This window comes from Strix uralensis, unplaced genomic scaffold (assembly GCF_047716275.1).
Source record: "Strix uralensis isolate ZFMK-TIS-50842 unplaced genomic scaffold, bStrUra1 scaffold_37, whole genome shotgun sequence".
Lineage (NCBI taxonomy): Eukaryota > Metazoa > Chordata > Aves > Strigiformes > Strigidae > Strix > Strix uralensis.
In genome coordinates this window covers 2104238-2125931 of record NW_027436711.1, presented here as the reverse complement: position 1 = coordinate 2125931, position 21694 = coordinate 2104238, and positions in this window count along the sequence as shown.

The following is a 21694-nucleotide window of genomic DNA, read 5'->3' as shown; positions in this document are numbered from 1 at the left end:
TCTGCGAAGCAATGTGAACACTTCTGCTTCCCAGGCACAGAGAAGGTGCTAGCAGGAAATTCTCTGCCTGCTTTTCCCCAGTTCTCTGCAAGCTCTCCAGGACAACATAAAATCTGGGGCTCTGTGCTTTCTTTCGTTCTGAACAAGTGTTATTGTTTTCTGCACAAAAGCGATTCTGCGAAGCAATGTGAAGACTTCTGCTTCCCAGGCACAGAGAAGGTGCTAGCAGGGAATTCTCTGCCTGCTTTTCCCCAGTGCTCTGCAAGCTCTCCAGGACAACATAAAATCTGGGGCTCTGTGCTTTCTTTCGTTCTGAACAAGTGTTAGTGTTTTCTGCACAAAAGCGATTCTGCGAAGCAATGTGAACACTTCTGCTTCCCAGGCACAGAGAAGGTGCTAGCAGGGAATTCTCTGCCTGCTTTTCCCCAGTACTCTGCAAGCTCTCCAGCACAACATAAAATATGGGGCTCTGTGCTTTCTTTCCTTCTGAACAAGTGTTACTGTTTTCTGCACAAAAGCGGTACTGCTAAGAAATGTGAACACTTCTCTTTCCCAGGCACAGAGAAGGTGCTAGCAGGAAATTCTCTGCCTGCCTTTCCCCAGTGCTCTGCAAGCTCTCCAGGACAACATAAAATCTGGGGCTCTGTGCTTTCTTTCGTCTGAACAAGTGTTACTGTTTTCTGCACAAAAGCGATTCTGCGAAGTAATGTGAACAGGCACAGAGAAGGTGCTAGCAGGGAATTCTCTGCCTGCCTTTCCCCAGTGCTCTGCAAGCTCTCCAGGACAACATAAAATCTGGGGCTCTGTGCTTTCTTTCGTTCTGAACAAGTGTTACTGTTTTCTGCACAAAAGCGATTCTGCGAAGCAATGGCAACACTTCTCTTTCCCAGGCACAGAGAAGGTGCTAGCAGGGAATTCTCTGCCTGCTTTTCCCCAGTGCTCTGCAAGCTCTCCAGGACAACATAAAATCTGGGGCTCTGTGCTTTCTTTCGTTCTGAACAAGTGTTACTGTTTTCTGCACAAAAGCGATTCTGCCAAGCAATGTGAACACTTCTGCTTCCCAGGCACAGAGAAGGTGCTAGCAGGGAATTCTCTGCCTGCTTTTCCCCAGTACTCTGCAAGCTCTCCAGCACAACATAAAATATGGGGCTCTGTGCTTTCTTTCCTTCTGAAAAAGTGTTACTGTTGTCTGCACAAAAGCGATTCTGCCAAGCAATGTGAACACTTCTGCTTCCCAGGCACAGAGAAGGTGCTAGCAGGGAATTCTCTGCCTGCTTTTCCCCAGTACTCTGCAAGCTCTCCAGCACAACATAAAATATGGGGCTCTGTGCTTTCTTTCCTTCTGAACAAGTGTTACTGTTTTCTGCACAAAAGCGATACTGCTAAGAAATGTGAACACTTCTCTTTCCCAGGCACAGAGAAGGTGCTAGCAGGAAATTCTCTGCCTGCCTTTCCCCAGTGCTCTGCAAGCTCTCCAGGACAACATAAAATCTGGGGCTCTGTGCTTTCTTTCGTCTGAACAAGTGTTACTGTTTTCTGCACAAAAGCGATTCTGCGAAGCAATGTGAACAGGCACAGAGAAGGTGCTAGCAGGGAATTCTCTGCCTGCCTTTCCCCAGTGCTCTGCAAGCTCTCCAGGACAACATAAAATCTGGGGCTCTGTGCTTTCTTTCGTTCTGAAAAAGTGTTATTGTTTTCTGCACAAAAGCGATTCTGCGAAGCAATGTGAAGACTTCTGTTTCCCAGGCACAGAGAAGGTGCTAGCAGGGAATTCTCTGCCTGCTTTTCCCCAGTGCTCTGCAAGCTCTCCAGGACAACATAAAATCTGGGGCTCTGTGCTTTCTTTTGTTCTGAACAAGTGTTACTGTTTTCTGCACAAAAGCGATTCTGCGAAGCAATGTGAACACTTCTGTTTCCCAGGCACAGAGAAGGTGCTAGCAGGGAATTCTCTGCCTGCTTTTCCCCAGTGCTCTGCAAGCTCTCCAGGACAACATAAAATCTAGGGCTCTGTGCTTTCTTTTGTTCTGAACAAGTGTTACTGTTTTCTGCACAAAAGCGATACTGCTAAGAAATGTGAACACTTCTGTTTCCCAGGCACAGAGAAGGTGCTAGCAGGGAATTCTCTGCCTGCTTTTCCCCAGTGCTCTGCAAGCTCTCCAGGACAACATAAAATCTGGGGCTCTGTGCTTTCTTTCGTTCTGAACAAGTGTTACTGTTTTCTGCACAAAACCGATTCTGCGAAGGAATTTGAACAGGCACAGAGAAGGTGCTAGCAGGGAATTCTCTGCCTGCCTTTCCCCAGTGCTCTGCAAGCTCTCCAGGACAACATAAAATCTGGGGCTCTGTGCTTTCTTTCGTTCTGAACAAGTGTTACTGTTTTCTGCACAAAAGCGATTCTGCGAAGCAATGGGAACACTTCTGTTTCCCAGGCACAGAGAAGGTGCTAGCAGGGAATTCTCTGCCTGCTTTTCCCCAGTGCTCTGCAAGCTCTCCAGGACAACATAGAATCTGGGGCTCTGTGCTTTCTTTCGTTCTGAACAAGTGTTATTGTTTTCTGCACAAAAGCGATTCTGCGAAGCAATGGGAACACTTCTGTTTCCCAGGCACAGAGAAGGTGCTAGCAGGGAATTCTCTGCCTGCTTTTCCCCAGTGCTCTGCAAGCTCTCCAGGACAACATAAAATCTGGGGCTCTGTGCTTTCTTTCGTACTGAACAAGTGTTACTGTTTTCTGCACAAAAGCGATTCTGCGAAGCAATGTGAACACTTCTGCTTCCCAGGCACAGAGAAGGTGCTAGCAGGAAATTCTCTGCCTGCTTTTCCCCAGTTCTCTGCAAGCTCTCCAGGACAACATAAAATCTGGGGCTCTGTGCTTTCTTTCGTTCTGAACAAGTGTTATTGTTTTCTGCACAAAAGCGATTCTGCGAAGCAATGTGAAGACTTCTGCTTCCCAGGCACAGAGAAGGTGCTAGCAGGGAATTCTCTGCCTGCTTTTCCCCAGTGCTCTGCAAGCTCTCCAGGACAACATAAAATCTGGGGCTCTGTGCTTTCTTTCGTTCTGAACAAGTGTTATTGTTTTCTGCACAAAAGCGATTCTGCGAAGCAATGTGAAGACTTCTGCTTCCCAGGCACAGAGAAGGTGCTAGCAGGGAATTCTCTGCCTGCTTTTCCCCAGTACTCTGCAAGCTCTCCAGCACAACATAAAATATGGGGCTCTGTGCTTTCTTTCCTTCTGAACAAGTGTTACTGTTTTCTGCACAAAAGCGATACTGCTAAGAAATGTGAACACTTCTCTTTCCCAGGCACAGAGAAGGTGCTAGCAGGAAATTCTCTGCCTGCCTTTCCCCAGTGCTCTGCAAGCTCTCCAGGACAACATAAAATCTGGGGCTCTGTGCTTTCTTTCGTCTGAACAAGTGTTACTGTTTTCTGCACAAAAGCGATTCTGCGAAGTAATGTGAACAGGCACAGAGAAGGTGCTAGCAGGGAATTCTCTGCCTGCCTTTCCCCAGTGCTCTGCAAGCTCTCCAGGACAACATAGAATCTGGGGCTCTGTGCTTTCTTTTGTTCTGAACAAGTGTTAGTGTTTTCTGCACAAAAGCGATTCTGCGAAGCAATGTGAACACTTCTGCTTCCCAGGCACAGAGAAGGTGCTAGCAGGGAATTCTCTGCCTGCCTTTCCCCAGTGCTCTGCAAGCTCTCCAGGACAACATAAAATCTGGGGCTCTGTGCTTTCTTTCGTCTGAACAAGTGTTACTGTTTTCTGCACAAAAGCGATTCTGCGAAGCAATGTGAACAGGCACAGAGAAGGTGCTAGCAGGGAATTCTCTGCCTGCCTTTCCCCAGTGCTCTGCAAGCTCTCCAGGACAACATAAAATCTGGGGCTCTGTGCTTTCTTTCGTTCTGAAAAAGTGTTATTGTTTTCTGCACAAAAGCGATTCTGCGAAGCAATGTGAAGACTTCTGTTTCCCAGGCACAGAGAAGGTGCTAGCAGGGAATTCTCTGCCTGCTTTTCCCCAGTGCTCTGCAAGCTCTCCAGGACAACATAAAATCTGGGGCTCTGTGCTTTCTTTTGTTCTGAACAAGTGTTACTGTTTTCTGCACAAAAGCGATTCTGCGAAGCAATGTGAAGACTTCTGTTTCCCAGGCACAGAGAAGGTGCTAGCAGGGAATTCTCTGCCTGCTTTTCCCCAGTGCTCTGCAAGCTCTCCAGGACAACATAAAATCTAGGGCTCTGTGCCTTCTTTTGTTCTGAACAAGTGTTACTGTTTTCTGCACAAAAGCGATACTGCTAAGAAATGTCAACACTTCTGTTTCCCAGGCACAGAGAAGGTGCTAGCAGGGAATTCTCTGTCTGCTTTTCCCCAGTGCTCTGCAAGCTCTCCAGGACAACATAAAATCTGGGGCTCTGTGCTTTCTTTCGTTCTGAACAAGTGTTACTGTTTTCTGCACAAAAGCGATTCTGCGAAGGAATGTGAACAGGCACAGAGAAGGTGCTAGCAGGGAATTCTCTGCCTGCCTTTCCCCAGTGCTCTGCAAGCTCTCCAGGACAACATAAAATCTGGGGCTCTGTGCTTTCTTTCGTTCTGAACAAGTGTTACTGTTTTCTGCACAAAAGCGATTCTGCGAAGGAATGTGAACAGGCACAGAGAAGGTGCTAGCAGGAAATTCTCTGCCTGCCTTTCCCCAGTGCTCTGCAAGCTCTCCAGGACAACATAAAATCTGGGGCTCTGTGCTTTCTTTCGTTCTGAACAAGTGTTACTGTTTTCTGCACAAAAGCGATTCTGCGAAGCAATGGGAACACTTCTGTTTCCCAGGCACAGAGAAGGTGCTAGCAGGGAATTCTCTGCCTGCTTTTCCCCAGTGCTCTGCAAGCTCTCCAGGACAACATAGAATCTGGGGCTCTGTGCTTTCTTTCGTTCTGAACAAGTGTTATTGTTTTCTGCACAAAAGCGATTCTGCGAAGCAATGGGAACACTTCTGTTTCCCAGGCACAGAGAAGGTGCTAGCAGGGAATTCTCTGCCTGCTTTTCCCCAGTGCTCTGCAAGCTCTCCAGGACAACATAAAATCTGGGGCTCTGTGCTTTCTTTCGTACTGAACAAGTGTTACTGTTTTCTGCACAAAAGCGATTCTGCGAAGCAATGTGAACACTTCTGCTTCCCAGGCACAGAGAAGGTGCTAGCAGGAAATTCTCTGCCTGCTTTTCCCCAGTTCTCTGCAAGCTCTCCAGGACAACATAAAATCTGGGGCTCTGTGCTTTCTTTCGTTCTGAACAAGTGTTATTGTTTTCTGCACAAAAGCGATTCTGCGAAGCAATGTGAAGACTTCTGCTTCCCAGGCACAGAGAAGGTGCTAGCAGGGAATTCTCTGCCTGCTTTTCCCCAGTGCTCTGCAAGCTCTCCAGGACAACATAAAATCTGGGGCTCTGTGCTTTCTTTCGTTCTGAACAAGTGTTAGTGTTTTCTGCACAAAAGCGATTCTGCGAAGCAATGTGAACACTTCTGCTTCCCAGGCACAGAGAAGGTGCTAGCAGGGAATTCTCTGCCTGCTTTTCCCCAGTACTCTGCAAGCTCTCCAGCACAACATAAAATATGGGGCTCTGTGCTTTCTTTCCTTCTGAACAAGTGTTACTGTTTTCTGCACAAAAGCGATACTGCTAAGAAATGTGAACACTTCTCTTTCCCAGGCACAGAGAAGGTGCTAGCAGGGAATTCTCTGCCTGCCTTTCCCCAGTGCTCTGCAAGCTCTCCAGGACAACATAAAATCTGGGGCTCTGTGCTTTCTTTCGTCTGAACAAGTGTTACTGTTTTCTGCACAAAAGCGATTCTGCGAAGTAATGTGAACAGGCACAGAGAAGGTGCTAGCAGGGAATTCTCTGCCTGCCTTTCCCCAGTGCTCTGCAAGCTCTCCAGGACAACATAAAATCTGGGGCTCTGTGCTTTCTTTCGTTCTGAACAAGTGTTACTGTTTTCTGCACAAAAGCGATTCTGCGAAGCAATGGCAACACTTCTCTTTCCCAGGCACAGAGAAGGTGCTAGCAGGGAATTCTCTGCCTGCCTTTCCCCAGTGCTCTGCAAGCTCTCCAGGACAACATAGAATCTGGGGCTCTGTGCTTTCTTTTGTTCTGAACAAGTGTTAGTGTGTTCTGCACAAAAGCGATTCTGCCAAGCAATGTGAAGACTTCTGCTTCCCAGGCACAGAGAAGGTGCTAGCAGGGAATTCTCTGCCTGCCTTTCCCCAGTGCTCTGCAAGCTCTCCAGGACAACATAAAATCTGGGGCTCTGTGCTTTCTTTCGTCTGAACAAGTGTTACTGTTTTCTGCACAAAAGCGATTCTGCGAAGCAATGTGAACAGGCACAGAGAAGGTGCTAGCAGGGAATTCTCTGCCTGCCTTTCCCCAGTGCTCTGCAAGCTCTCCAGGACAACATAAAATCTGGGGCTCTGTGCTTTCTTTCGTTCTGAAAAAGTGTTATTGTTTTCTGCACAAAAGCGATTCTGCGAAGCAATGTGAAGACTTCTGTTTCCCAGGCACAGAGAAGGTGCTAGCAGGGAATTCTCTGCCTGCTTTTCCCCAGTGCTCTGCAAGCTCTCCAGGACAACATAAAATCTGGGGCTCTGTGCTTTCTTTTGTTCTGAACAAGTGTTACTGTTTTCTGCACAAAAGCGATTCTGCGAAGCAATGTGAAGACTTCTGCTTCCCAGGCACAGAGAAGGTGCTAGCAGGGAATTCTCTGCCTGCCTTTCCCCAGTGCTCTGCAAGCTCTCCAGGACAACAGCAAATCTGGGGCTCTGTGCTTTCTTTCGTCTGAACAAGTGTTACTGTTTTCTGCACAAAAGCGATTCTGCGAAGCAATGTGAACAGGCACAGAGAAGGTGCTAGCAGGGAATTCTCTGCCTGCCTTTCCCCAGTGCTCTGCAAGCTCTCCAGGACAACATAAAATCTGGGGCTCTGTGCTTTCTTTCGTCTGAACAAGTGTTACTGTTTTCTGCACAAAAGCGATACTGCTAAGAAATGTGAACACTTCTGTTTCCCAGGCACAGAGAAGGTGCTAGCAGGGAATTCTCTGCCTGCTTTTCCCCAGTGATCTGCAAGCTCTCCAGGACATCATAAAATCTGGGGCTCTGTGCTTTCTTTCGTTCTGAACAAGTGTTACTGTTTTCTGCACAAAAGCGATTCTGCGAAGCAATGTGAAAAGGCACAGAGAAGGTGCTAGCAGGGAATTCTCTGCCTGCCTTTCCCCAGTACTCTGCAAGCTCTCCAGGACAACATAAAATCTGGGCTCTGTGCTTTCTTTCGTTCTGAACAAGTGTTACTGTTTTCTGCACAAAAGCGATTCTGCGAAGCAATGTGAACACTTCTGCTTCCCAGGCACAGAGAAGGTGCTAGCAGGGAATTCTCTGCCTGCCTTTTCCCAGTGCTCTGCAAGCTCTCCAGGACAACATAGAATCTGGGGCTCTGTGCTTTCTTTCATTCTGAACAAGTGTTACTGTTTTCTGCACAAAAGCGATTCTGCGAAGCAATGTGAACAGGCACAGAGAAGGTGCTAGCAGGGAATTCTCTGCCTGCCTTTCCCCAGTGCTCTGCAAGCTCTCCAGGACAACATAAAATCTGGGGCTCTGTGCTTTCTTTCGTTCTGAACAAGTGTTACTGTTTTCTGCACAAAAGCGATTCTGCCAAGCAATGTGAACATTTCTGCTTTCCAGGCACAGAGAAGGTGCTAGCAGGGAATTCTCTGCCTGCTTTTCCCCAGTACTCTGCAAGCTCTCCAGCACAACATAAAATCTGGGGCTCTGTGCTTTCTTTCGTTCTGAACAAGTGTTATTGTTTTCTGCACAAAAGCGATACTGCTAAGAAATGTGAACACGTCTGTTTCCCAGGCACAGAGAAGGTGCTAGCAGGGAATTCTCTGCCTGCTTTTCCCCAGTGCTCTGCAAGCTCTCCAGGACAACATAAAATCTGGGGCTCTGTGCTTTCTTTTGTTCTGAAAAAGTGTTACTGTTGTCTGCACAAAAGCGATTCTGCCAAGCAATGTGAACACTTCTGTTTCCCAGGCACAGAGAAGGTGCTAGCAGGGAATTCTCTGCCTGCCTTTCCCCAGTGCTCTGCAAGCTCTCCAGGACAACATAGAATCTGGGGCTCTGTGCTTTCTTTTGTTCTGAACAAGTGTTAGTGTTTTCTGCACAAAAGCGATTCTGCGAAGCAATGTGAAGACTTCTGCTTCCCAGGCACAGAGAAGGTGCTAGCAGGGAATTCTCTGCCTGCCTTTCCCCAGTGCTCTGCAAGCTCTCCAGGACAACATAAAATCTGGGGCTCTGTGCTTTCTTTCGTCTGAACAAGTGTTACTGTTTTCTGCACAAAAGCGATTCTGCGAAGCAATGTGAACAGGCACAGAGAAGGTGCTAGCAGGGAATTCTCTGCCTGCCTTTCCCCAGTGCTCTGCAAGCTCTCCAGGACAACATAAAATCTGGGGCTCTGTGCTTTCTTTCGTCTGAACAAGTGTTACTGTTTTCTGCACAAAAGCGATTCTGCGAAGTAATGTGAACAGGCACAGAGAAGGTGCTAGCAGGGAATTCTCTGCCTGCCTTTCCCCAGTGCTCTGCAAGCTCTCCAGGACAACATAAAATCTGGGGCTCTGTGCTTTCTTTTGTTCTGAACAAGTGTTACTGTTTTCTGCACAAAAGCGATTCTGCGAAGCAATGGCAACACTTCTCTTTCCCAGGCACAGAGAAGGTGCTAGCAGGGAATTCTCTGCCTGCTTTTCCCCAGTGCTCTGCAAGCTCTCCAGGACAACATAAAATCTGGGGCTCTGTGCTTTCTTTCGTTCTGAACAAGTGTTACTGTTTTCTGCACAAAAGCGATTCTGCGAAGGAATGTGAACAGGCACAGAGAAGGTGCTAGCAGGGAATTCTCTGCCTGCCTTTCCCCAGTGCTCTGCAAGCTCTCCAGGACAACATAAAATCTGGGGCTCTGTGCTTTCTTTCGTCTGAACAAGTGTTACTGTTTTCTGCACAAAAGCGATTCTGCCAAGCAATGTGAACACTTCTGCTTCCCAGGCACAGAGAAGGTGCTAGCAGGGAATTCTCTGCCTGCTTTTCCCCAGTACTCTGCAAGCTCTCCAGCACAACATAAAATATGGGGCTCTGTGCTTTCTTTCCTTCTGAAAAAGTGTTACTGTTTTCTGCACAAAAGCGATACTGCTAAGAAATGTGAACACTTCTGTTTCCCAGGCACAGAGAAGGTGCTAGCAGGGAATTCTCTGCCTGCTTTTCCCCAGTGCTCTGCAAGCTCTCCAGGACAACATAAAATCTGGGGCTCTGTGCTTTCTTTCGTTCTGAACAAGTGTTACTGTTTTCTGCACAAAACCGATTCTGCGAAGGAATTTGAACAGGCACAGAGAAGGTGCTAGCAGGGAATTCTCTGCCTGCCTTTCCCCAGTGCTCTGCAAGCTCTCCAGGACAACATAAAATCTGGGGCTCTGTGCTTTCTTTCGTTCTGAACAAGTGTTACTGTTTTCTGCACAAAAGCGATTCTGCGAAGGAATGTGAACAGGCACAGAGAAGGTGCTAGCAGGAAATTCTCTGCCTGCCTTTCCCCAGTGCTCTGCAAGCTCTCCAGGACAACATAAAATCTGGGGCTCTGTGCTTTCTTTCGTTCTGAACAAGTGTTACTGTTTTCTGCACAAAAGCGATTCTGCGAAGCAATGGGAACACTTCTGTTTCCCAGGCACAGAGAAGGTGCTAGCAGGGAATTCTCTGCCTGCTTTTCCCCAGTGCTCTGCAAGCTCTCCAGGACAACATAGAATCTGGGGCTCTGTGCTTTCTTTCGTTCTGAACAAGTGTTATTGTTTTCTGCACAAAAGCGATTCTGCGAAGCAATGGGAACACTACTGTTTCCCAGGCACAGAGAAGGTGCTAGCAGGGAATTCTCTGCCTGCTTTTCCCCAGTGCTCTGCAAGCTCTCCAGGACAACATAAAATCTGGGGCTCTGTGCTTTCTTTCGTACTGAACAAGTGTTACTGTTTTCTGCACAAAAGCGATTCTGCGAAGCAATGTGAACACTTCTGCTTCCCAGGCACAGAGAAGGTGCTAGCAGGAAATTCTCTGCCTGCTTTTCCCCAGTTCTCTGCAATCTCTCCAGGACAACATAAAATCTGGGGCTCTGTGCTTTCTTTCGTTCTGAACAAGTGTTATTGTTTTCTGCACAAAAGCGATTCTGCGAAGCAATGTGAAGACTTCTGCTTCCCAGGCACAGAGAAGGTGCTAGCAGGGAATTCTCTGCCTGCTTTTCCCCAGTGCTCTGCAAGCTCTCCAGGACAACATAAAATCTGGGGCTCTGTGCTTTCTTTCGTTCTGAACAAGTGTTAGTGTTTTCTGCACAAAAGCGATTCTGCGAAGCAATGTGAAGACTTCTGCTTCCCAGGCACAGAGAAGGTGCTAGCAGGGAATTCTCTGCCTGCTTTTCCCCAGTACTCTGCAAGCTCTCCAGCACAACATAAAATATGGGGCTCTGTGCTTTCTTTCCTTCTGAACAAGTGTTACTGTTTTCTGCACAAAAGCGATACTGCTAAGAAATGTGAACACTTCTCTTTCCCAGGCACAGAGAAGGTGCTAGCAGGAAATTCTCTGCCTGCCTTTCCCCAGTGCTCTGCAAGCTCTCCAGGACAACATAAAATCTGGGGCTCTGTGCTTTCTTTCGTCTGAAAAAGTGTTACTGTTTTCTGCACAAAAGCGATTCTGCGAAGTAATGTGAACAGGCACAGAGAAGGTGCTAGCAGGGAATTCTCTGCCTGCCTTTCCCCAGTGCTCTGCAAGCTCTCCAGGACAACATAAAATCTGGGGCTCTGTGCTTTCTTTCGTTCTGAACAAGTGTTACTGTTTTCTGCACAAAAGCGATTCTGCGAAGGAATGTGAACAGGCACAGAGAAGGTGCTAGCAGGAAATTCTCTGCCTGCCTTTCCCCAGTGCTCTGCAAGCTCTCCAGGACAACATAAAATCTGGGGCTCTGTGCTTTCTTTCGTTCTGAACAAGTGTTACTGTTTTCTGCACAAAAGCGATTCTGCGAAGCAATGTGAACACTTCTGCTTCCCAGGCACAGAGAAGGTGCTAGCAGGGAATTCTCTGCCTGCCTTTCCCCAGTGCTCTGCAAGCTCTCCAGGACAACATAGAATCTGGGGCTCTGTGCTTTCTTTTGTTCTGAACAAGTGTTAGTGTTTTCTGCACAAAAGCGATTCTGCGAAGCAATGTGAAGACTTCTGCTTCCCAGGCACAGAGAAGGTGCTAGCAGGGAATTCTCTGCCTGCCTTTCCCCAGTGCTCTGCAAGCTCTCCAGGACAACATAAAATCTGGGGCTCTGTGCTTTCTTTCGTCTGAACAAGTGTTACTGTTTTCTGCACAAAAGCGATTCTGCGAAGCAATGTGAACAGGCACAGAGAAGGTGCTAGCAGGGAATTCTCTGCCTGCCTTTCCCCAGTGCTCTGCAAGCTCTCCAGGACAACATAAAATCTGGGGCTCTGTGCTTTCTTTCGTCTGAACAAGTGTTACTGTTTTCTGCACAAAAGCGATTCTGCGAAGTAATGTGAACAGGCACAGAGAAGGTGCTAGCAGGGAATTCTCTGCCTGCCTTTCCCCAGTGCTCTGCAAGCTCTCCAGGACAACATAAAATCTGGGGCTCTGTGCTTTCTTTCGTTCTGAACAAGTGTTACTGTTTTCTGCACAAAAGCGATTCTGCGAAGCAATGGGAACACTTCTCTTTCCCAGGCACAGAGAAGGTGCTAGCAGGGAATTCTCTGCCTGCTTTTCCCCAGTGCTCTGCAAGCTCTCCAGGACAACATAGAATCTGGGGCTCTGTGCTTTCTTTCGTTCTGAACAAGTGTTATTGTTTTCTGCACAAAAGCGATTCTGCGAAGCAATGGGAACACTACTGTTTCCCAGGCACAGAGAAGGTGCTAGCAGGGAATTCTCTGCCTGCTTTTCCCCAGTGCTCTGCAAGCTCTCCAGGACAACATAAAATCTGGGGCTCTGTGCTTTCTTTCGTACTGAACAAGTGTTACTGTTTTCTGCACAAAAGCGATTCTGCGAAGCAATGTGAACACTTCTGCTTCCCAGGCACAGAGAAGGTGCTAGCAGGAAATTCTCTGCCTGCTTTTCCCCAGTTCTCTGCAATCTCTCCAGGACAACATAAAATCTGGGGCTCTGTGCTTTCTTTCGTTCTGAACAAGTGTTATTGTTTTCTGCACAAAAGCGATTCTGCGAAGCAATGTGAAGACTTCTGCTTCCCAGGCACAGAGAAGGTGCTAGCAGGGAATTCTCTGCCTGCTTTTCCCCAGTGCTCTGCAAGCTCTCCAGGACAACATAAAATCTGGGGCTCTGTGCTTTCTTTCGTTCTGAACAAGTGTTAGTGTTTTCTGCACAAAAGCGATTCTGCGAAGCAATGTGAACACTTCTGCTTCCCAGGCACAGAGAAGGTGCTAGCAGGGAATTCTCTGCCTGCTTTTCCCCAGTACTCTGCAAGCTCTCCAGCACAACATAAAATATGGGGCTCTGTGCTTTCTTTCCTTCTGAACAAGTGTTACTGTTTTCTGCACAAAAGCGATACTGCTAAGAAATGTGAACACTTCTCTTTCCCAGGCACAGAGAAGGTGCTAGCAGGAAATTCTCTGCCTGCCTTTCCCCAGTGCTCTGCAAGCTCTCCAGGACAACATAAAATCTGGGGCTCTGTGCTTTCTTTCGTCTGAAAAAGTGTTACTGTTTTCTGCACAAAAGCGATTCTGCGAAGTAATGTGAACAGGCACAGAGAAGGTGCTAGCAGGGAATTCTCTGCCTGCCTTTCCCCAGTGCTCTGCAAGCTCTCCAGGACAACATAAAATCTGGGGCTCTGTGCTTTCTTTCGTTCTGAACAAGTGTTACTGTTTTCTGCACAAAAGCGATTCTGCGAAGGAATGTGAACAGGCACAGAGAAGGTGCTAGCAGGAAATTCTCTGCCTGCCTTTCCCCAGTGCTCTGCAAGCTCTCCAGGACAACATAAAATCTGGGGCTCTGTGCTTTCTTTCGTTCTGAACAAGTGTTACTGTTTTCTGCACAAAAGCGATTCTGCGAAGCAATGGGAACACTTCTGTTTCCCAGGCACAGAGAAGGTGCTAGCAGGGAATTCTCTGCCTGCTTTTCCCCAGTGCTCTGCAAGCTCTCCAGGACAACATAGAATCTGGGGCTCTGTGCTTTCTTTCGTTCTGAACAAGTGTTATTGTTTTCTGCACAAAAGCGATTCTGCGAAGCAATGGGAAGACTACTGTTTCCCAGGCACAGAGAAGGTGCTAGCAGGGAATTCTCTGCCTGCTTTTCCCCAGTGCTCTGCAAGCTCTCCAGGACAACATAAAATCTGGGGCTCTGTGCTTTCTTTCGTACTGAACAAGTGTTACTGTTTTCTGCACAAAAGCGATTCTGCGAAGCAATGTGAACACTTCTGCTTCCCAGGCACAGAGAAGGTGCTAGCAGGAAATTCTCTGCCTGCTTTTCCCCAGTTCTCTGCAAGCTCTCCAGGACAACATAAAATCTGGGGCTCTGTGCTTTCTTTCGTTCTGAACAAGTGTTATTGTTTTCTGCACAAAAGCGATTCTGCGAAGCAATGTGAAGACTTCTGCTTCCCAGGCACAGAGAAGGTGCTAGCAGGGAATTCTCTGCCTGCTTTTCCCCAGTGCTCTGCAAGCTCTCCAGGACAACATAAAATCTGGGGCTCTGTGCTTTCTTTCGTTCTGAACAAGTGTTAGTGTTTTCTGCACAAAAGCGATTCTGCGAAGCAATGTGAACACTTCTGCTTCCCAGGCACAGAGAAGGTGCTAGCAGGGAATTCTCTGCCTGCTTTTCCCCAGTACTCTGCAAGCTCTCCAGCACAACATAAAATATGGGGCTCTGTGCTTTCTTTCCTTCTGAACAAGTGTTACTGTTTTCTGCACAAAAGCGATACTGCTAAGAAATGTGAACACTTCTCTTTCCCAGGCACAGAGAAGGTGCTAGCAGGGAATTCTCTGCCTGCCTTTCCCCAGTGCTCTGCAAGCTCTCCAGGACAACATAAAATCTGGGGCTCTGTGCTTTCTTTCGTCTGAACAAGTGTTACTGTTTTCTGCACAAAAGCGATTCTGCGAAGTAATGTGAACAGGCACAGAGAAGGTGCTAGCAGGGAATTCTCTGCCTGCCTTTCCCCAGTGCTCTGCAAGCTCTCCAGGACAACATAAAATCTGGGGCTCTGTGCTTTCTTTCGTTCTGAACAAGTGTTACTGTTTTCTGCACAAAAGCGATTCTGCGAAGCAATGGCAACACTTCTCTTTCCCAGGCACAGAGAAGGTGCTAGCAGGGAATTCTCTGCCTGCCTTTCCCCAGTGCTCTGCAAGCTCTCCAGGACAACATAGAATCTGGGGCTCTGTGCTTTCTTTTGTTCTGAACAAGTGTTAGTGTTTTCTGCACAAAAGCGATTCTGCGAAGCAATGTGAAGACTTCTGCTTCCCAGGCACAGAGAAGGTGCTAGCAGGGAATTCTCTGCCTGCCTTTCCCCAGTGCTCTGCAAGCTCTCCAGGACAACATAAAATCTGGGGCTCTGTGCTTTCTTTCGTCTGAACAAGTGTTACTGTTTTCTGCACAAAAGCGATTCTGTGAAGCAATGTGAACAGGCACAGAGAAGGTGCTAGCAGGGAATTCTCTGCCTGCCTTTCCCCAGTGCTCTGCAAGCTCTCCAGGACAACATAAAATCTGGGGCTCTGTGCTTTCTTTCGTTCTGAAAAAGTGTTATTGTTTTCTGCACAAAAGCGATTCTGCGAAGCAATGTGAAGACTTCTGTTTCCCAGGCACAGAGAAGGTGCTAGCAGGAAATTCTCTGCCTGCTTTTCCCCAGTGCTCTGCAAGCTCTCCAGGACAACATAAAATCTGGGGCTCTGTGCTTTCTTTTCTTCTGAACAAGTGTTACTGTTTTCTGCACAAAAGCGATTCTGCGAAGCAATGTGAACACTTCTGTTTCCCAGGCACAGAGAAGGTGCTAGCAGGGAATTCTCTGCCTGCTTTTCCCCAGTGCTCTGCAAGCTCTCCAGGACAACATAAAATCTAGGGCTCTGTGCTTTCTTTTGTTCTGAACAAGTGTTACTGTTTTCTGCACAAAAGCGATACCGCTAAGAAATGTGAACACTTCTGTTTCCCAGGCACAGAGAAGGTGCTAGCAGGGAATTCTCTGCCTGCTTTTCCCCAGTGCTCTGCAAGCTCTCCAGGACAACATAAAATCTGGGGCTCTGTGCTTTCTTTCGTTCTGAACAAGTGTTACTGTTTTCTGCACAAAAGCGATTCTGCGAAGGAATGTGAACAGGCACAGAGAAGGTGCTAGCAGGAAATTCTCTGCCTGCCTTTCCCCAGTGCTCTGCAAGCTCTCCAGGACAACATAAAATCTGGGGCTCTGTGCTTTCTTTCGTTCTGAACAAGTGTTATTGTTTTCTGCACAAAAGCGATTCTGCGAAGCAATGGGAACACTTCTGCTTCCCAGGCACAGAGAAGGTGCTAGCAGGGAATTCTCTGCCTGCTTTTCCCCAGTGCTCTGCAAGCTCTCCAGGACAACATAAAATCTGGGGCTCTGTGCTTTCTTTCGTTCTGAACAAGTGTTAGTGTTTTCTGCACAAAAGCGATTCTGCGAAGCAATGTGAACACTTCTGCTTCCCAGGCACAGAGAAGGTGCTAGCAGGGAATTCTCTGCCTGCTTTTCCCCAGTACTCTGCAAGCTCTCCAGCACAACATAAAATATGGGGCTCTGTGCTTTCTTTCCTTCTGAACAAGTGTTACTGTTTTCTGCACAAAAGCGATACTGCTAAGAAATGTGAACACTTCTCTTTCCCAGGCACAGAGAAGGTGCTAGCAGGAAATTCTCTGCCTGCCTTTCCCCAGTGCTCTGCAAGCTCTCCAGCACAACATAAAATCTGGGGCTCTGTGCTTTCTTTCGTCTGAACAAGTGTTACTGTTTTCTGCACAAAAGCGATTCTGCGAAGTAATGTGAACAGGCACAGAGAAGGTGCTAGCAGGGAATTCTCTGCCTGCCTTTCCCCAGTGCTCTGCAAGCTCTCCAGGACAACATAAAATCTGGGGCTCTGTGCTTTCTTTCGTTCTGAACAAGTGTTACTGTTTTCTGCACAAAAGCGATTCTGCGAAGCAATGGCAACACTTCTCTTTCCCAGGCACAGAGAAGGTGCTAGCAGGGAATTCTCTGCCTGCTTTTCCCCAGTGCTCTGCAAGCTCTCCAGGACAACATAAAATCTGGGGCTCTGTGCTTTCTTTCGTTCTGAACAAGTGTTACTGTTTTCTGCACAAAAGCGATTCTGCGAAGGAATGTGAACAGGCACAGAGAAGGTGCTAGCAGGGAATTCTCTGCCTGCCTTTCCCCAGTGCTCTGCAAGCTCTCCAGGACAACATAAAATCTGGGGCTCTGTGCTTTCTTTCGTTCTGAACAAGTGTTACTGTTTTCTGCACAAAAGCGATTCTGCCAAGCAATGTGAACACTTCTGCTTCCCAGGCACAGAGAAGGTGCTAGCAGGGAATTCTCTGCCTGCTTTTCCCCAGTACTCTGCAAGCTCTCCAGCACAACATAAAATATGGGGCTCTGTGCTTTCTTTCCTTCTGAACAAGTGTTACTGTTTTCTGCACAAAACCGATTCTGCCAAGCAATGTGAACACTTCTGCTTCCCAGGCACAGAGAAGGTGCTAGCAGGAAATTCTCTGCCTGCCTTTCCCCAGTGCTCTGCAAGCTCTCCAGGACAACATAGAATCTGGGGCTCTGTGCTTTCTTTTGTTCTGAACAAGTGTTAGTGTTTTCTGCACAAAAGCGATTCTGCGAAGCAATGTGAAGACTTCTGCTTCCCAGGCACAGAGAAGGTGCTAGCAGGGAATTCTCTGCCTGCCTTTCCCCAGTGCTCTGCAAGCTCTCCAGGACAACAGCAAATCTGGGGCTCTGTGCTTTCTTTCGTCTGAACAAGTGTTACTGTTTTCTGCACAAAAGCGATTCTGCGAAGCAATGTGAACAGGCACAGAGAAGGTGCTAGCAGGGAATTCTCTGCCTGCCTTTCCCCAGTGCTCTGCAAGCTCTCCAGGACAACATAAAATCTGGGGCTCTGTGCTTTCTTTCGTCTGAACAAGTGTTACTGTTTTCTGCACAAAAGCGATACTGCTAAGAAATGTGAACACTTCTGTTTCCCAGGCACAGAGAAGGTGCTAGCAGGGAATTCTCTGCCTGCCTTTCCCCAGTGATCTGCAAGCTCTCCAGGACATCATAAAATCTGGGGCTCTGTGCTTTCTTTCGTTCTGAACAAGTGTTACTGTTTTCTGCACAAAAGCGATTCTGCCAAGGAATGTGAAAAGGCACAGAGAAGGTGCTAGCAGGGAATTCTCTGCCTGCCTTTCCCCAGTACTCTGCAAGCTCTCCAGGACAACATAAAATCTGGGCTCTGTGCTTTCTTTCGTTCTGAACAAGTGTTACTGTTTTCTGCACAAAAGCGATTCTGCGAAGCAATGTGAACACTTCTGCTTCCCAGGCACAGAGAAGGTGCTAGCAGGGAATTCTCTGCCTGCCTTTTCCCAGTGCTCTGCAAGCTCTCCAGGACAACATAGAATCTGGGGCTCTGTGCTTTCTTTCATTCTGAACAAGTGTTACTGTTTTCTGCACAAAAGCGATTCTGCGAAGCAATGTGAAGAGGCACAGACAAGGTGCTAGCAGGGAATTCTCTGCCTGCCTTTCCCCAGTGCTCTGCAAGCTCTCCAGGACAACATAAAATCTGGGGCTCTGTGCTTTCTTTCGTTCTGAACAAGTGTTACTGTTTTCTGCACAAAAGCGATTCTGCCAAGCAATGTGAACACTTCTGCTTCCCAGGCACAGAGAAGGTGCTAGCAGGGAATTCTCTGCCTGCTTTTCCCCAGTGCTCTTCAAGCTCTCCAGGACAACATAGAATCTGGGGCTCTGTGCTTTCTTTCATTCTGAACAAGTGTTACTGTTGTCTGCACAAAAGCGATTCTGCCAAGCAATGTGAACACTTCTGCTTCCCAGGCACAGAGAAGGTGCTAGCAGGAAATTCTCTGCCTGCCTTTCCCCAGTGCTCTGCAAGCTCTCCAGGACAACATAGAATCTGGGGCTCTGTGCTTTCTTTTGTTCTGAACAAGTGTTACTGTTGTCTGCACAAAAGCGATTCTGCGAAGCAATGTGAACACTTCTGCTTCCCAGGCACAGAGAAGGTGCTAGCAGGAAATTCTCTGCCTGCCTTTCCCCAGTGCTCTGCAAGCTCTCCAGGACAACATAGAATCTGGGGCTCTGTGCTTTCTTTTGTTCTGAACAAGTGTTAGTGTTTTCTGCACAAAAGCGATTCTGCGAAGCAATGTGAAGACTTCTGCTTCCCAGGCACAGAGAAGGTGCTAGCAGGGAATTCTCTGCCTGCCTTTCCCCAGTGCTCTGCAAGCTCTCCAGGACAACAGCAAATCTGGGGCTCTGTGCTTTCTTTCGTCTGAACAAGTGTTACTGTTTTCTGCACAAAAGCGATTCTGCGAAGCAATGTGAACAGGCACAGAGAAGGTGCTAGCAGGGAATTCTCTGCCTGCCTTTCCCCAGTGCTCTGCAAGCTCTCCAGGACAACATAAAATCTGGGGCTCTGTGCTTTCTTTCGTCTGAACAAGTGTTACTGTTTTCTGCACAAAAGCGATACTGCTAAGAAATGTGAACACTTCTGTTTCCCAGGCACAGAGAAGGTGCTAGCAGGGAATTCTCTGCCTGCCTTTCCCCAGTGATCTGCAAGCTCTCCAGGACATCATAAAATCTGGGGCTCTGTGCTTTCTTTCGTTCTGAACAAGTGTTACTGTTTTCTGCACAAAAGCGATTCTGCCAAGGAATGTGAAAAGGCACAGAGAAGGTGCTAGCAGGGAATTCTCTGCCTGCCTTTCCCCAGTACTCTGCAAGCTCTCCAGGACAACATAAAATCTGGGCTCTGTGCTTTCTTTCGTTCTGAACAAGTGTTACTGTTTTCTGCACAAAAGCGATTCTGCGAAGCAATGTGAACACTTCTGCTTCCCAGGCACAGAGAAGGTGCTAGCAGGGAATTCTCTGCCTGCCTTTTCCCAGTGCTCTGCAAGCTCTCCAGGACAACATAGAATCTGGGGCTCTGTGCTTTCTTTCATTCTGAACAAGTGTTACTGTTTTCTGCACAAAAGCGATTCTGCGAAGCAATGTGAACAGGCACAGAGAAGGTGCTAGCAGGGAATTCTCTGCCTGCCTTTCCCCAGTGCTCTGCAAGCTCTCCAGGACAACATAAAATCTGGGGCTCTGTGCTTTCTTTCGTTCTGAACAAGTGTTACTGTTTTCTGCACAAAAGCGATTCTGCCAAGCAATGTGAACATTTCTGCTTCCCAGGCACAGAGAAGGTGCTAGCAGGGAATTCTCTGCCTGCTTTTCCCCAGTACTCTGCAAGCTCTCCAGCACAACATAAAATCTGGGGCTCTGTGCTTTCTTTCGTTCTGAACAAGTGTTACTGTTGTCTGCACAAAAGCGATTCTGCCAAGCAATGTGAACATTTCTGCTTCCCAGGCACAGAGAAGGTGCTAGCAGGGAATTCTCTGCCTGCTTTTCCCCAGTGCTCTGCAAGCTCTCCAGGACAACATAAAATCTGGGGCTCTGTGCTTTCTTTTGTTCTGAAAAAGTGTTACTGTTGTCTGCACAAAAGCGATTCTGCCAAGCAATGTGAACACTTCTGCTTCCCAGGCACAGAGAAGGTGCTAGCAGAAAATTCTCTGCCTGCCTTTCCCCAGTGCTCTGCAAGCTCTCCAGGACAACATAGAATCTGGGGCTCTGTGCTTTCTTTTGTTCTGAACAAGTGTTAGTGTTTTCTGCACAAAAGCGATTCTGCGAAGCAATGTGAAGACTTCTGCTTCCCAGGCACAGAGAAGGTGCTAGCAGGGAATTCTCTGCCTGCCTTTCCCCAGTGCTCTGCAAGCTCTCCAGGACAACATAAAATCTGGGGCTCTGTGCTTTCTTTCGTCTGAACAAGTGTTACTGTTTTCTGCACAAAAGCGATTCTGCGAAGCAATGTGAACAGGCACAGAGAAGGTGCTAGCAGGGAATTCTCTGCCTGCCTTTCCCCAGTGCTCTGCAAGCTCTCCAGGACAACATAAAATCTGGGGCTCTGTGCTTTCTTTCGTTCTGAACAAGTGTTACTGTTTTCTGCACAAAAGCGATTCTGCGAAGCAATGTGAAGACTTCTGTTTCCCAGGCACAGAGAAGGTGCTAGCAGGGAATTCTCTGCCTGCTTTTCCCCAGTGCTCTGCAAGCTCTCCAGGACAACATAAAATCTGGGGCTCTGTGCTTTCTTTTGTTCTGAACAAGTGTTACTGTTTTCTGCACAAAAGCGATTCTGCGAAGCAATGTGAACACTTCTGTTTCCCAGGCACAGAGAAGGTGCTAGCAGGGAATTCTCTGCCTGCTTTTCCCCAGTGCTCTGCAAGCTTTCCAGGACAACATAAAATCTAGGGCTCTGTGCTTTCTTTTGTTCTGAACAAGTGTTACTGTTTTCTGCACAAAAGCGATACTGCTAAGAAATGTGAACACTTCTGTTTCCCAGGCACAGAGAAGGTGTTAGCAGGGAATTCTCTGCCTGCTTTTCCCCAGTACTCTGCAAGCTCTCCAGCACAACATAAAATATGGGGCTCTGTGCTTTCTTTCCTTCTGAACAAGTGTTACTGTTTTCTGCACAAAAGCGATTCTGCCAAGCAATGTGAACACTTCTGCTTCCCAGGCACAGAGAAGGTGCTAGCAGGAAATTCTCTGCCTGCCTTTCCCCAGTGCTCTGCAAGCTCTCCAGGACAACATAAAATCTGGGGCTCTGTGCTTTCTTTTGTTCTGAACAAGTGTTAGTGTTTTCTGCACAAAAGCGATTCTGCGAAGCAATGTGAAGACTTCTGCTTCCCAGGCACAGAGAAGGTGCTAGCAGGGAATTCTCTGCCTGCCTTTCCCCAGTGCTCTGCAAGCTCTCCAGGACAACAGCAAATCTGGGGCTCTGTGCTTTCTTTCGTCTGAACAAGTGTTACTGTTTTCTGCACAAAAGCGATTCTGCGAAGCAATGTGAACAGGCACAGAGAAGGTGCTAGCAGGGAATTCTCTGCCTGCCTTTCCCCAGTGCTCTGCAAGCTCTCCAGGACAACATAAAATCTGGGGCTCTGTGCTTTCTTTCGTCTGAACAAGTGTTACTGTTTTCTGCACAAAAGCGATACTGCTAAGAAATGTGAACACTTCTGTTTCCCAGGCACAGAGAAGGTGCTAGCAGGGAATTCTCTGCCTGCCTTTCCCCAGTGATCTGCAAGCTCTCCAGGACATCATAAAATCTGGGGCTCTGTGCTTTCTTTCGTTCTGAACAAGTGTTACTGTTTTCTGCACAAAAGCGATTCTGCCAAGGAATGTGAAAAGGCACAGAGAAGGTGCTAGCAGGGAATTCTCTGCCTGCCTTTCCCCAGTACTCTGCAAGCTCTCCAGGACAACATAAAATCTGGGCTCTGTGCTTTCTTTCGTTCTGAACAAGTGTTACTGTTTTCTGCACAAAAGCGATTCTGCGAAGCAATGTGAACACTTCTGCTTCCCAGGCACAGAGAAGGTGCTAGCAGGGAATTCTCTGCCTGCCTTTTCCCAGTGCTCTGCAAGCTCTCCAGGACAAC